The following is a 12,659-nucleotide window of genomic DNA, read 5'->3' as shown; positions in this document are numbered from 1 at the left end:
TAACGACCCTAAATTTCCACATACTCAGAGTCGCTACTAACGTCTCATGCCCATCTATAATGCGGAAATATAACTCTTACATGAACATAGTTGATAACGTTAACTTCAAAAAAACGTTTAAAAACAACTTCTTCTCTGGAAAACTGAAATTTAGAGAAAACAAAAACAAATACAAAATAATTTAAAACAATGAAATGCAAAACAACCTATTCTAACTTAAGACTAGAAATTTAAATATGAATCTACCTTATGCACGTGTCACAGTCTCTGCTCGCGATGCCGCCGTCCTCCGTACAAGTGCGCCTTGCCTTTACCTGAAAAATGATGTGGCACACGGCCTGAGTATTTCAAAGAATACTCAGTAAGTGGCCCCACTATAGGGGTCATGCAAATGCAAACACATGCAATCATGATTTAGGGACCTATCTCTAATCATCTTAGGGGTGGCCTCCAGTCTTGGACAAATTGGATGTGTAGTACTTCCCTACACACGACTCACACGTACGAGTGTGAATCCCTAGGGCGCTCGCACACCCCCTGGACCCTCTGGTCAAGCTAATCTGTAGCGACGTCCGGAGGTCAGCTGAACCCCAGAGTGTCATGCACCTCATGAACGCCCTCATCTGTGTGCTTTTGCACCTGTGCGCATACGCGCTCATCATACGATTCGCGTCCGCACTCATCATCTCTAGGGGAAGTAGCCCTATGCTTATGAACATACAATATGCATGAGGTCCCTCTAAATCCATCATAATGTCTCTTCTGACACAACCCTCTAGTCTCATCTCTTTGTTACTCTAGGTAACACATACTCGTGGATATTTATATTAATATCATTTTCACCCTCTTAGGGTTGTGTCCTATGTCGATCTAACGACATGATGCAATATGGCACTCATCATCATATAGCATGCTCAATATGGAAAATGTCATCATATTAAGGTAAACGTCACGCAATCATCATACTCATCATATTGCCACAAAGTGCATCAAACATATCAAGTACGACATTCATCAAAATATATATATACTGAGCACATCATCAGGTATCATAACCCACACATCATCATAACTCATACATCATCAAAGTCATACATCATACATTATCATAACTCATCTACCGCATCGTACGACATAGTTCATACATCATCGTAACTCATACAATTTTTAGCCTATTCTATAGTAAGGCCACTTACCTGGTTGGCCTCAGCCGAAGTATTCCCTAATTTAATTAACGTAAGCACCCGTTCCTCGAGAGCTGCTCCAAAGGTTGCTGGAGTTCGCTTCATATCCCATCGTTCGTCACCTTTTGTTAGTATTTCACATTTTAATTAATAATCCAACTAACAATGTGAAATACGGCTCTAAAACGGTCTAAGTAAAAATCGAATTCCAAGTTTTCATTGTTTCTAAATTTTCTAAAATTCAAATTGAAAATATGTCAATATTATTTCATGCTGCTTCGAATCATTCAATCCAACTATGGTTTGTTATAATATTATATTCTCTGGATGCAAACAATAATAATTTTTCACATCTTCCATTTTCCTTCTCTTATGTTGTACCTCTTTGTTCTCTTCTCTCTGTATTTTTTTTTCTTCCTATAAATCATTTTGCAATTATAAAATAAATTTCAATCAGTTCTGTTCTCCTCTCTTTCCACTCTCCAATTAACAGAAAAATATTTTCAATCTATTCTGTTTTCTTCTCTTTCCTACAAACTACTATTATTAACCGAAGCCATTTTCAATCTATTCTGTTTTCTTCTGTTTTGCAAATGACTATCCAATCAAATAAGTCATTTACAATCCATTCTTATTTTCCTTCATAAAACTGACTATGCATCAATCAATTATGATTTTCTTCTCTTTCCTAAAAATGATGATCCATGCAATTGACAAAACCATTTTTCAATCAATTTTGATTTTCGACAAGATATCCAAAAATCTAAATAATTGAAAAAAGAGATCTAAAATAACTTTTCTATTTGGTGCAAAAATAAGAGAAGAGGAGATCTAACTTACCCATAAGTTTTCTCTCTTTCCCTTCCTATCAAATCTCCTTGGAGTGAAGCCATTGGATCCAATTTTTCTCTCCCAAAATCTTCTATCTTTCTTTTGTTTCTTTCTCCCATTTTTCTCATTCCCAAAATCTACCATTTTTTTTGTTTCTGTTTTATTTCTTTCTTTTGCAGATCATTTTGTAGTGGGAGGTGTTGGGGAAATATTTGGGGAAGGTGGAGAGAGGGTCGATAATTTTTTTTTTTTTTATAATTATTATTTACTTATTATGATTATTTTTTTTTTTCGGGTCGTTACAGTCTTCCTCTAAGAATGTAGCATTTGTTGATACGAACACTCTATTTTCTTGAGGGTCATAAAACAAACCATCTTTCGTCTCTTTGGGGTATCCTACGAATAGACATAATTTTGAACGACGTTCTAATTTTTTTGGGTTTTGCAACAACACATGTGCTGAACATCCCCAAATTCTGAAGTGACGTAAACTACCTTTGCGCCCTTTCCATAACTCATAAGGTGTTTTTGAAACACTCTTAGTAGAAACCATGTTCAAAATGTATGTAGAAGTCTCCACTGCATATCCCCAAAACGGATCGGGTAATTGAGCGAAACTCATCATAGACCGAACCATGTCTAACACAGTTCTATTTCTCCTTTCTGATACACCATTTTGTTGAGGCATACCAGGTGCTGAGAGTTGAGATCTTATTCCATGTTCTATCATATAGTCCTGAAATCTTAAGTCCATGTACTCTCCTCCTCGATCTGATCGAAGTGTTTTAATAGTTTTACCTAATAGATTCTCAACCTCAGTCTTATACTCTCTAAAATTTTCAAGAGCTTCGAACTTGTGACGCATTAGGTAAAGATAGCCATACCTTGAATAATCATCAATAAAATTGATGAAATATTCATACCCTCCTCGTGCTTTGACATTCATTGGACCACAGAGATCTGTATGCACCAGTTCTAAGGTTTCTTTGGCTCTAGAACCTTTTTCGGAAAACGATCGTTTAGTCATTTTACCCTCAAGACAAGACTCACATGGAGGTAAAGAGTTGTCTTCTAACTCATTTACAAGTTCTCTTTTAACCAATCTCTCAATCCTATTGAGATTAATGTGGCCTAGTCTTAAGTGCCAAAGATAGGTATTAGGAGAAATCTTTTGTCGTTTATTTTGAGTTTCAGCTGTTTTAAACATCTCGGTATTTAAAATAGCTTTTTTTTCGCTCGGTTTTAACATATATAACTTGTTTTCTAGTTTTGCAGAACAAATATGAATATCTCTTTTGCAAATGAACACTTCATTGATTTCAAAAGATACTTTATACAATTGCTCTAATAAACAAGAGATAGATATTAGATTTCTTTTTATTTCAGGAACAAAAAGTACATTATCTAATATAATGAATCTATCTCCAAAAAAAACAACTTTAAATTTCCTACTGATCTTGCTGAGACAACCTCTCCTGTTCCAACCCTAAGTGTTATCTCGCCGTCCGCAAGCATTCTCCAGGAGCTAGTTTCCTGGTAAAAAGAACAAATATGATTAGTTGCCCCTGAATCTAGTATCCAAGTTGAGTTGTCATACTCTACTAAAAATATTTCTACAACGAGTAAATCATATTTACCTTGTTGTGTCTTTTCGACTTTCTTCTCTGTAAGGTATTTTGGGCAATTTCTCTTCCAGTGCCCATTTTCGTTGCAATGGAAACATTTTCCTTTATCTTCTTTTTGAATCTTGTGTTTGCGGTTAGTAGGAATCTTATTTTTCCCTTTACCCTTCTTCTTCATCAAAACACTTTTTAGAAGTTAGAAGGTCCAGACTTATTTTTGGAGGACGATCCTCGTAGTAATTTCTTTGAGATAACAACATTTGCTTCTCCTATTTGTTCCTTGTTCGTTAAGAGGGACTGATAAGTCTGTAGCTCATTGAGAAGAGCAGTCAAGTTATATTCTATTTTGTTCATTACCACATTGGTGCGGAACTGGAAGAAGCCCTTCGGGAGAGACATCATGATAAAACTGACTTGAATCTTCTCATCAATGATAGCTTCATTTTCTTCTGCCACATTGAAATGGATCATCATGTCCAGGACATGTTCTCTAATTGAGGTCCCTTCTTTCATACGGCAGTTGTAAATGTATTTTATGGCTTCATGTCTAAGGGAGAAGGACGGTTGTCCAAACATCCCTTTTAGAGATTCCATAATCTCTTTAGCAGTACCCATAACATCGTGTTTCTTAGCCAAAACATCAGATATGCTGGCTAGAATGTACACTCGGGCTTTGTCATTTGCCTTTATCCATCTGTCATACGCATCCCGAACTGTTCGGTTTGCATTTGAGCTGGGGTTTGGAGGACACTCCTCAGTTAAAACAAACCTTAAATCATCAATTACCAGTATTGTGTTTAGGTTTGATTTCCAAGTTGCGTAATTGTCGCCGTTTAATTTCTCAGAAGCGAGTAATTGTACTATTGAGTTTGTGATGCTGTGATATAAAGAAAATTCTATTAGTGATTTGACTTAATCCTGTTTAATCCAATCAGTTTTAGCAAATGTAATGTACCCAAAAATTATTAATTTGCAACGATACTTTAGTGAGTTAGAGCAACTGCTACCGAGGGGCAGTCAATGACTCATTCACTAAACCAAGACATTCTTGACTTAAACACAAGTCCCAGAATAACTCTTGTTTCTACAGTGTTTTTAGTTATCGTTATTTTGGTCAAGAATATACTAACTCTTAGTAATTCTTCGTAAGTGTGACCTACCATTTTCAGACCTCAAAGATCGGTCTCAACAATGCTATCGAATGAAAAAGCCAAAGTTGGGAACGGATCTAAGAAATCCTATCCATTTCTGGAGTTTGCGTTGTTTCGACTCCCATGTTACGACCCTCCGAATGGGTAGTTGCTCTAGGGCAACATGTAGGCGGAACATAGGAATCTCACGGTGCAACCTAGTGGTGGAGACCATAGGACGTGTTGATATACTTCCTTCTCCCACTTACTATAAATACTTTCTCTATTCACCTTGTTATTGACTCATGCAAATACCTTTCGAGTGGAGGACGCTCCCAGGGCGACACGAGGCCGAGCATGAATCTCACGTGTGAATTTTTCAGAGAGCGTGAAAAGGAAAACAATGTATCTTATATACCTTTTTCCTCCCACTAAGTATTTTAGACAGTTGGGTATACTCATTACTCAAGTATATTCCGACTAATTAAATATAACCTAAGTCTAGGTGATTTTTCCAAAACTTACATCACTCAAGCATGCTCATAAAACTGGGCTAACTAAGCTCAAGTACTGGTCCGATCTCTAAGTAGTAGGTGTTCCGTAAACCGTCAACTTAAGTACCTCAAGCCTTAGACAAGATCGTGTCAGGTGAGCTTTCTCGTAACCACAATTTTGTAAGACATCGACCTATTTTAACTTTTAAAATTGATCGTGCTCGGTTCTTAACCCTAAGTGAGCATGCACTTATCTTTATTATAGATTTAACGTCTATCTCGTTTTATGACGTTGAAAATAACCTATAACATGCATCTAACATGCTTTATATAACAATTATATAATCATCCATTCCATGCAATAATATAACAATTTATATCTATTACTCATGGAACCCTAAACATGCATACTATACATTATAACACTTATAACATACTTGGAATGCATGAAACATGCTTAGCCTATGGTGGGATTTTAAATCTATATGACATACTTTATGCATATACATTTTCTATTTAATTAAACCATACATTCATAATGCATAATTAATTAAACACGCTAAAGTGGATTGGTTTTGGCATTTTAAAACAAACAATTAACTAAATTATTACATTAATAATTAAAAACAACTTGAACCACTCGTGAGGATCACAAACTTGAAAACTAATTCCCTTCTTGAATAATCTTAAAAATCTAGCATTTTAAACCCTTTAAAATTAAATTTAATAGATTACTCAAAATTCTAATCATATTAGAACAAATCATAATCGTATTAGGTAAATATCATGCATTCAATTTAAGAAATAAATATCCTAATTTAATTTTCAAGCATAACAATTATACTCAAATGCATATGGAAAATACATCCTAATTAAGAAATCATCTTATTTCTATAAGAAAACAACCTAATAAAAAAATTTCAAATATAACATTTATATTTAAAAAAACAATTAAAATACATGATTATGCATAATGGGATTTTAAACTAAATGACATACTAGATGCATTTAATCAATCAATTTAAAACATAGAACATATGCATAATTAAATTAAAAAAAAAAATCAAAATTGACCGGCATGTCTGACATATCCTAGAAATTGAAAATGAATTAAATTACAATAATTTAGATGGAAGACATATCTTGATTTTCAAGATCTTTTATGTTTGGAACAATTCCAAATTTAATAAAACTAGATTTTAAGATCTTTCCTATGGTAACCAATTCCAAATCTAATAAAATTAGGGTTCGAGATTTTGTCGATTGATGGTGTTAATATAACACATGCGGAAGCAATTTGGATCTTAGGCACTTTTAGAACATAAATTATAGTAAATAACTACCATGTTCATAAGTATTAAAACTTAATGAGTTTGAATACTAACCTTTTGTAGTTCAAATTTCTTTTTCATCATGAATAGGTTTTGAACCACCACTAGTGTCTTCTCCACTATCCTACGGCCTTAGAACGGGATTGTGAAATCCGGTGAGTGACTAAACTTGGGAGAGATTTTGTATATATGAAGAGAGTGTTTGTGAGAGGTTTTTCTCAAGGTTTTTCACCAAGAAGAAGAAGACCTTCCATGTACCATGATCACTCTATTTAAAGAGTCATGTTTGCATGTTCATGCAAATTTGAGATCACCAAATTTTGACACTCAAAATTCCACTCAAATGTTTCGGATTATGTGGCAAGCATGCATGTTTCAGTTAACCAAATTTTGACACCTCAAAATTCCACTCACATGGATTTTTCCATTAAATGAAGTCAACATTTTACATTTCTTCATTTTAATTCAACAATTAATTTGAATAATTAATTTCAAATTAAAGTAACATTAAATGATTAATTAAACTATTTAATTAATATTTAATATTAATTCAAATGCCAATCCCAATCAATTCCGACACATAATTTGATTATCAGATTCTCTCGTTTTGTTTAATTCGTAAATAAAACAAAAATGCGGTTAAATATATCGTATATATGTAGCGTATATTTCCTAATTTGAATTCGAACACTTCGAACTCACTCGTCACACTGTTCTATGGTTTAGTCCGATATGAGCTAGCAGAGGGACCTAATGGACCTATAGATCATGGGCTCCAACGATCCAAGATTAACCGGTTAAACTCATTAACCATGTTAACCAACACTCGTTAACTACTAGGACACTCCACTATAGACTAGTAGTTGCACTCCCCTCACTATAGATATATTTCTGTCCATTTGATATAACCATGATTAGTAAGTCGATCCTTCACAGGTTGTTCATAACTAGAGCTGGGTCAATTTACCGTTTTACCCCTAAAGTTACTTCTTGTTCCTTATGTCTCACTGATCCTCTAATGAACAATTGGTTTGTGGTCCAACAAGTAAACCAAATCCCTCTCAGGCCAATGAGAGGGTGGGGCCCCTTGTTCAAGACTTGGAGTCAGTGCTTAAGGGAACTACCTCTCTTCTATCCCTGAAAGTGGGTAGGAGTGAATTCCATCTTGCACCCCACGTCCTTAGCCATTCACCCAGTCTTACCCCTGAAATGGGAGGCCTATTGAGTCGGCGAACTAGAGCCACTCTCACCCATGCAAATCTAAGGATAATTCCGAATAAACAGGAGTTTATGGTTAGCTCAGGATTAAAACCGAGTTACCTAGCTTATCGAATGAAAAGAAAATCAGTCTCAACAGTAAACGACATTATAAAGTGAGAGTGGTTTTCTTCATGGTCCGATCTTATGCAATACTCATTGCATAGGACGCCCCCACTCACATGTCTCCATATGTACAATTTAGTGATCACATTGTTTATATCATATACAAAAGTGGGTCGCATCCATAGTGTCCCCAAAATAAGGTACTCAACCTTATCCTTATACTATAGATTATTTTGACTATATACTTGAACTTGATCCACTCTTATGTCTCTACATATAGTTCAAGTAATCATACTATAGCCAGAGTGTTCTTTGTTTATTGGATTTAGATTAATAATCGTAAAGTTCACTTTATTCAATAACAATCTTTATTGAATAAACAACAATAATAGCTTTATTGAAAATATAATATGTTTTTGTTTACAAACTATGAGTTTTAGGACATAAAACCCAACACCGATATGTAACTATTCCATATGTAATAAAATTAGGGTTTGAGATCTTTCTCTCGTATGGAACTATTCCATATGTAAAAAAAATTAGGATTATTTCCTGGTTGGAACAATTCCAAATAGAGAACTTTTCCTATTCGAACAATTCTAAATATACATATTTTACTTTTAGAATAATTCTTAAGGTAGTTTTTTTTTTAAAAAAAAATTTGGAACAATTCCAAATGTAGTAAAATTAGGCTTTCAAAACTCTAAATTGTACCGCGAATGGATGAACGTCGTCATGGCCGCCGCTGTCACTTTTCAATTTACAATGAACCTAACCGTATACATTTGTCTAACAAATCGGTAAATCTAATGCCACACTGATATGCCAAAAACAATCAATTTTACAAAACAATATTACATATATCTTATATATGAGAAATCAAATACCCACTATACTACTTTTAATTCAAAATAAAAATCAACAGGCTCTATACCAATGGAAGGGAACGAACTCTTCAATGTTCCCCCAATCTTGTTCACTCGTTACATGAACTAGGCATATGTAAATATACATTTTGATTCTTGCTTCGAGTTTATCACATTGCTTGTAAAGTTTTAAACTCGCACAAATTTTTTTGTAACTGTTTTTTCTGTTAGTTGTTCTTTCATTTTCATGCATTGCATAGTGTATTTGAGTCACTCTCGATCTTTCGATGCCTCAAAATTCGGGGTGTAACAAAATAGGTCTCTTAGGTATGTATTTCATAATACAATTTTACATACAATGTATATCCTAGTCGTTTTTCTTTTTTCCTTTCATAAAGTTAACATGGAATAAAAAACCTAAGATTTAGTGTTCGAGTATTTGTTTGGTTGTCGTTTTAGTCTTCGATACGTATTTTTTTCAAGTGGCACTCGTAACTCAGTTAGCTAGAGCACTTGTTTCGTAAGCGAGAGATCTTGAGTTCAACTCTCAACAAGAGCATAAATAAATTCAATGTTGTTAGACTGAATTCTAAAATTTTACCAAAGCTTTAGGTTCTAGGTAGGATACATAATATGTATTTCAAATGATGATAGAGGGGAGAATGAACGAAATAAGGTGTCTTAATTATGCCACAAAAACTTCTTGGTGGATCATGAGTTTATAAACGAGTTTTTTCTTTTCTCTTTATCCTTATCGTTTTGGGGTTTCTTGGATAATATTAGATTGAATTCCAAGAGTTTCACAACATATCTATTTTATAATACAATTTTATTTGATTTGGGTTTACATTATAAAGACAAATTAGTATTTTGCTTATTTTTCTCATTCCTATAAATATGTCTCTTTGGTTTGTATTTTATGATACAATTCTATGTACAGTGTATTGTAGTAGTCTTTTCTGTTCTCTTCCCTAGTTGCTTGGGTGTTTATTCGTTTTGGCGATTCATGAATTAATATGTTTTTAGTTTCAAGTAGCTCTTGTAGCTCAGTTGGTTAGAGCACCCGTTTAGTAAGCGGGAGGTCTTGAGTTCAACTCTCAACAAGAGTATTATTGCCCTCTAGTATGTTTCCACCAAAAAAAAAAAAATACAATGCTTGTAACAACTTAGCCACCATAGGCAACAAAACATAACATGCAAAACCTACCCCACGATAGGCAACAAAACATAAAAAAATCCTATTTTAAGTGGAAGATAACACATTATTTTAGTCTTCGATACGTAGTTTTTTGAAGTTGTTCTTGTAGCTTAGTTGGTTAGAGCACTTGTTTTGTAAGCGAGAGGTCTTGAGTTCAACTCTCATCAACAGCATAAATTCATTTGTTCTCTTGACTTAGCTTTCTTATTGTTTTTTGGTTCTTAGATAATTAAGATCTAAATATCTTATTTTTCAACAATGTTGTTTGATTGAATTCTAAAAGTTTTAGAACATTGGGTCATTTGGTATCATAGTTTTAGGTTCTAGGTAGGCCAGCAAACACAGTATATGGCCATTAGAGACAAAAAGTGAAGAAAATGAAAAATAAAAAGAAATATTTGACGCGGATAGAGAGACTAAAAAGAAAGATGATTCTAGTTTTTTAGGAGAACAATGTTTTGTATACAAAAGGTACATATACAGAAACTTAGAAGTAAAAGAATTTTCTTTCTAAGGGGAGCACTCAAACTAAGTGTATCTACCTTTTCGATTGAATTCTTGCAGAAAATGCTTATTATAAAGCAAGTTTGAATAATTAATTTCAACTCGTGCCAATATCTAACTCATGGAAAAAAATAAGACCAATGGGCTGCACAGGAAGCGGCACTCCTATTTCACTTTTACATCCATGCATGACCTAAAGATAAAAGGGAAGACCTCGACAAGATTAAAACCACGGAATGAAAATAATTTTAAGTTTGCATTACAAGGAAATCAATTGAATTCGATGACGAATCCTCTTGAAGAATGGGAGAATGAACGAATAATGTGTCTTAATTATGCCACAAAAACTTCTTGGTGGATAATAAGATTGTAGGTTACGTGTTTGAATTTAGAGATGTTTTATAGTATTTTTTTCACTTTAGAATATTATATTAAAATTTTAAGTTAAAATTAATTAATGGTCGTTATGGTATTGATGGACAAGACATTTACAACATTTCAATGGACTATATATTACTTTAAAGGTTTATTTTCAAGGTTATAAATAGTAAGTCATGTTATTAGTATAGTACAAAGATTTTGGATATTAGAATGAAAGTTGAATAGTATGCTTCTTTACCCATGAACTTGTTCTTTTGCATTTCTTGTGTTTAGATTTACGTGCTAGAGTTATGCAAGTAGTCTTGACCGAGTTATTCTGTGAAGCGATTCGAATCATGAGTTTATAAATTAGTTTTTTTTCTTTTCTTTTTACTCTTTATCTTGATAATTGAGGTAATCGGTTCAAAAACTTTCTCTTGGATTGATTGCTTATCGTTTTGTGGTTTCTTGGATAATTTAGATCTAAACATCTTGTTCTTCAACAGTAATATTAGATCGAATTTCAAGAGTTTCATAACATATCTATTTCGTAATACAATTTTATTTGATTTGGGTTTACATTATAAAGACAAATTAGTATTTTGCTTATTTTTCTCATTCATATAAATATGTCTTTTGGTTTGTATTTTATGATACACTAGCTTGGGTGTTTATTCCTTTGGTGATTTAAGAATTGTTATGTTTTTTGTTTCAAGTAGCTATAGTAGCTCAGTTGGTTAGAGCACCTGTTTAGAGCATTATTGCCATTTAGTACGTATTCTCCATGATTGTGAACTAGTACATTAAATAGTATAGAGAATATTTCTTTCCGTCAACAAAAGAGGGTCGTTCCCCAAATGTCCATTTACAACATGAACGTTATATGTCGTAGGTACCTGTTTATATGTTGAATTCTTGTAACAACTTGAACCCCAACAAAAGCCACAATTAACTTTATTATAATATAAGATTAAAGCCATTTTCGATCTTGCTTCCACTATTGGTACAACAATTAGTATCATATTTTTGTGGAGCATTTCGGCACACAACAAGTGGAATCAAAGCGTGGTTGTCGTATTTCGAGAATTCTAAAAGTTTTTGACCCCCATCAACCATGAAACGTGCTCACAATCGTGCTTATCTTCTTGAAAATCAATTTTCAAGAATTGTGTTTTTCTACTTTCATCCAAATTACTTGTTACAAATGGCAGAGTCATCTGATATTAAATCAGAACGTGAATCGAGAATTTTGAGTTCTAATCTTGAAGTAGAAAATTTTGATGGAATTAATAATTTTTGTGTTTGGTAAGGCGAAGTTACTGATTTGCTGGCCATGCAAGACCTTCCTGCTTCTCTCGTAGAGGAGATGCCTGAAAACATGACAGACGCAGAATGAAAACATGACAGACGCATAATTATATATGACTCAAATTTGATCTTGGTTATAACATCTGTGAAGATGAAGCTCAAAGATTAGAATTGAGAAGTTTGATCAATCCGATTTGGTTTCTAGAAGATGCAGATGGAAGATTTTCTGTACCAAAAAGATCTCCATGAATCCCTATTGGGGTGAAACCAAATATCATAACCACAGAGCAGTGAAAGCTCAAGGATCGGCAGGCCTTAGGGTTAATTTGGTTGACACTGTCCAAAAATGTGGCGTTTAACATTATCAAGGAGAAGACAACGTAAGTTCTATTGAAGGCGCTATTGAATAGGTACGAAAAACCGTTGGGTATGAACAAGGTGTATTTGATGAGGAGATTTTTCAATCTATAAATGTCTAAAGGTAGTTCCAGTTGTGGATCATATAATG

General features: G+C 33.8%; 1 non-coding gene across 1 annotated transcript; it reads left to right on the top strand.

The window, feature by feature from the left end:
• The first annotated feature begins 9,816 nt into the window (after window positions 1-9,816).
• TRNAT-AGU (transfer RNA threonine (anticodon AGU)) lies at window positions 9,817-9,890 on the top strand. Its single transcript has one exon. It is a non-coding gene; the product is annotated as a tRNA-Thr (tRNA).
• The last annotated feature ends 2,769 nt before the right edge of the window (window positions 9,891-12,659 follow it).

The sequence above is a fragment of the Cucurbita pepo genome, unplaced genomic scaffold, assembly GCF_057944985.1.
Source record: "Cucurbita pepo subsp. pepo isolate OVF unplaced genomic scaffold, ASM5794498v1 scafford_40, whole genome shotgun sequence".
NCBI classification, from domain to species: Eukaryota; Viridiplantae; Streptophyta; class Magnoliopsida; order Cucurbitales; family Cucurbitaceae; genus Cucurbita; species Cucurbita pepo.
Note: the sequence above shows the minus strand (reverse complement) of the source record. Positions and strands in the feature narration are given on the sequence as shown.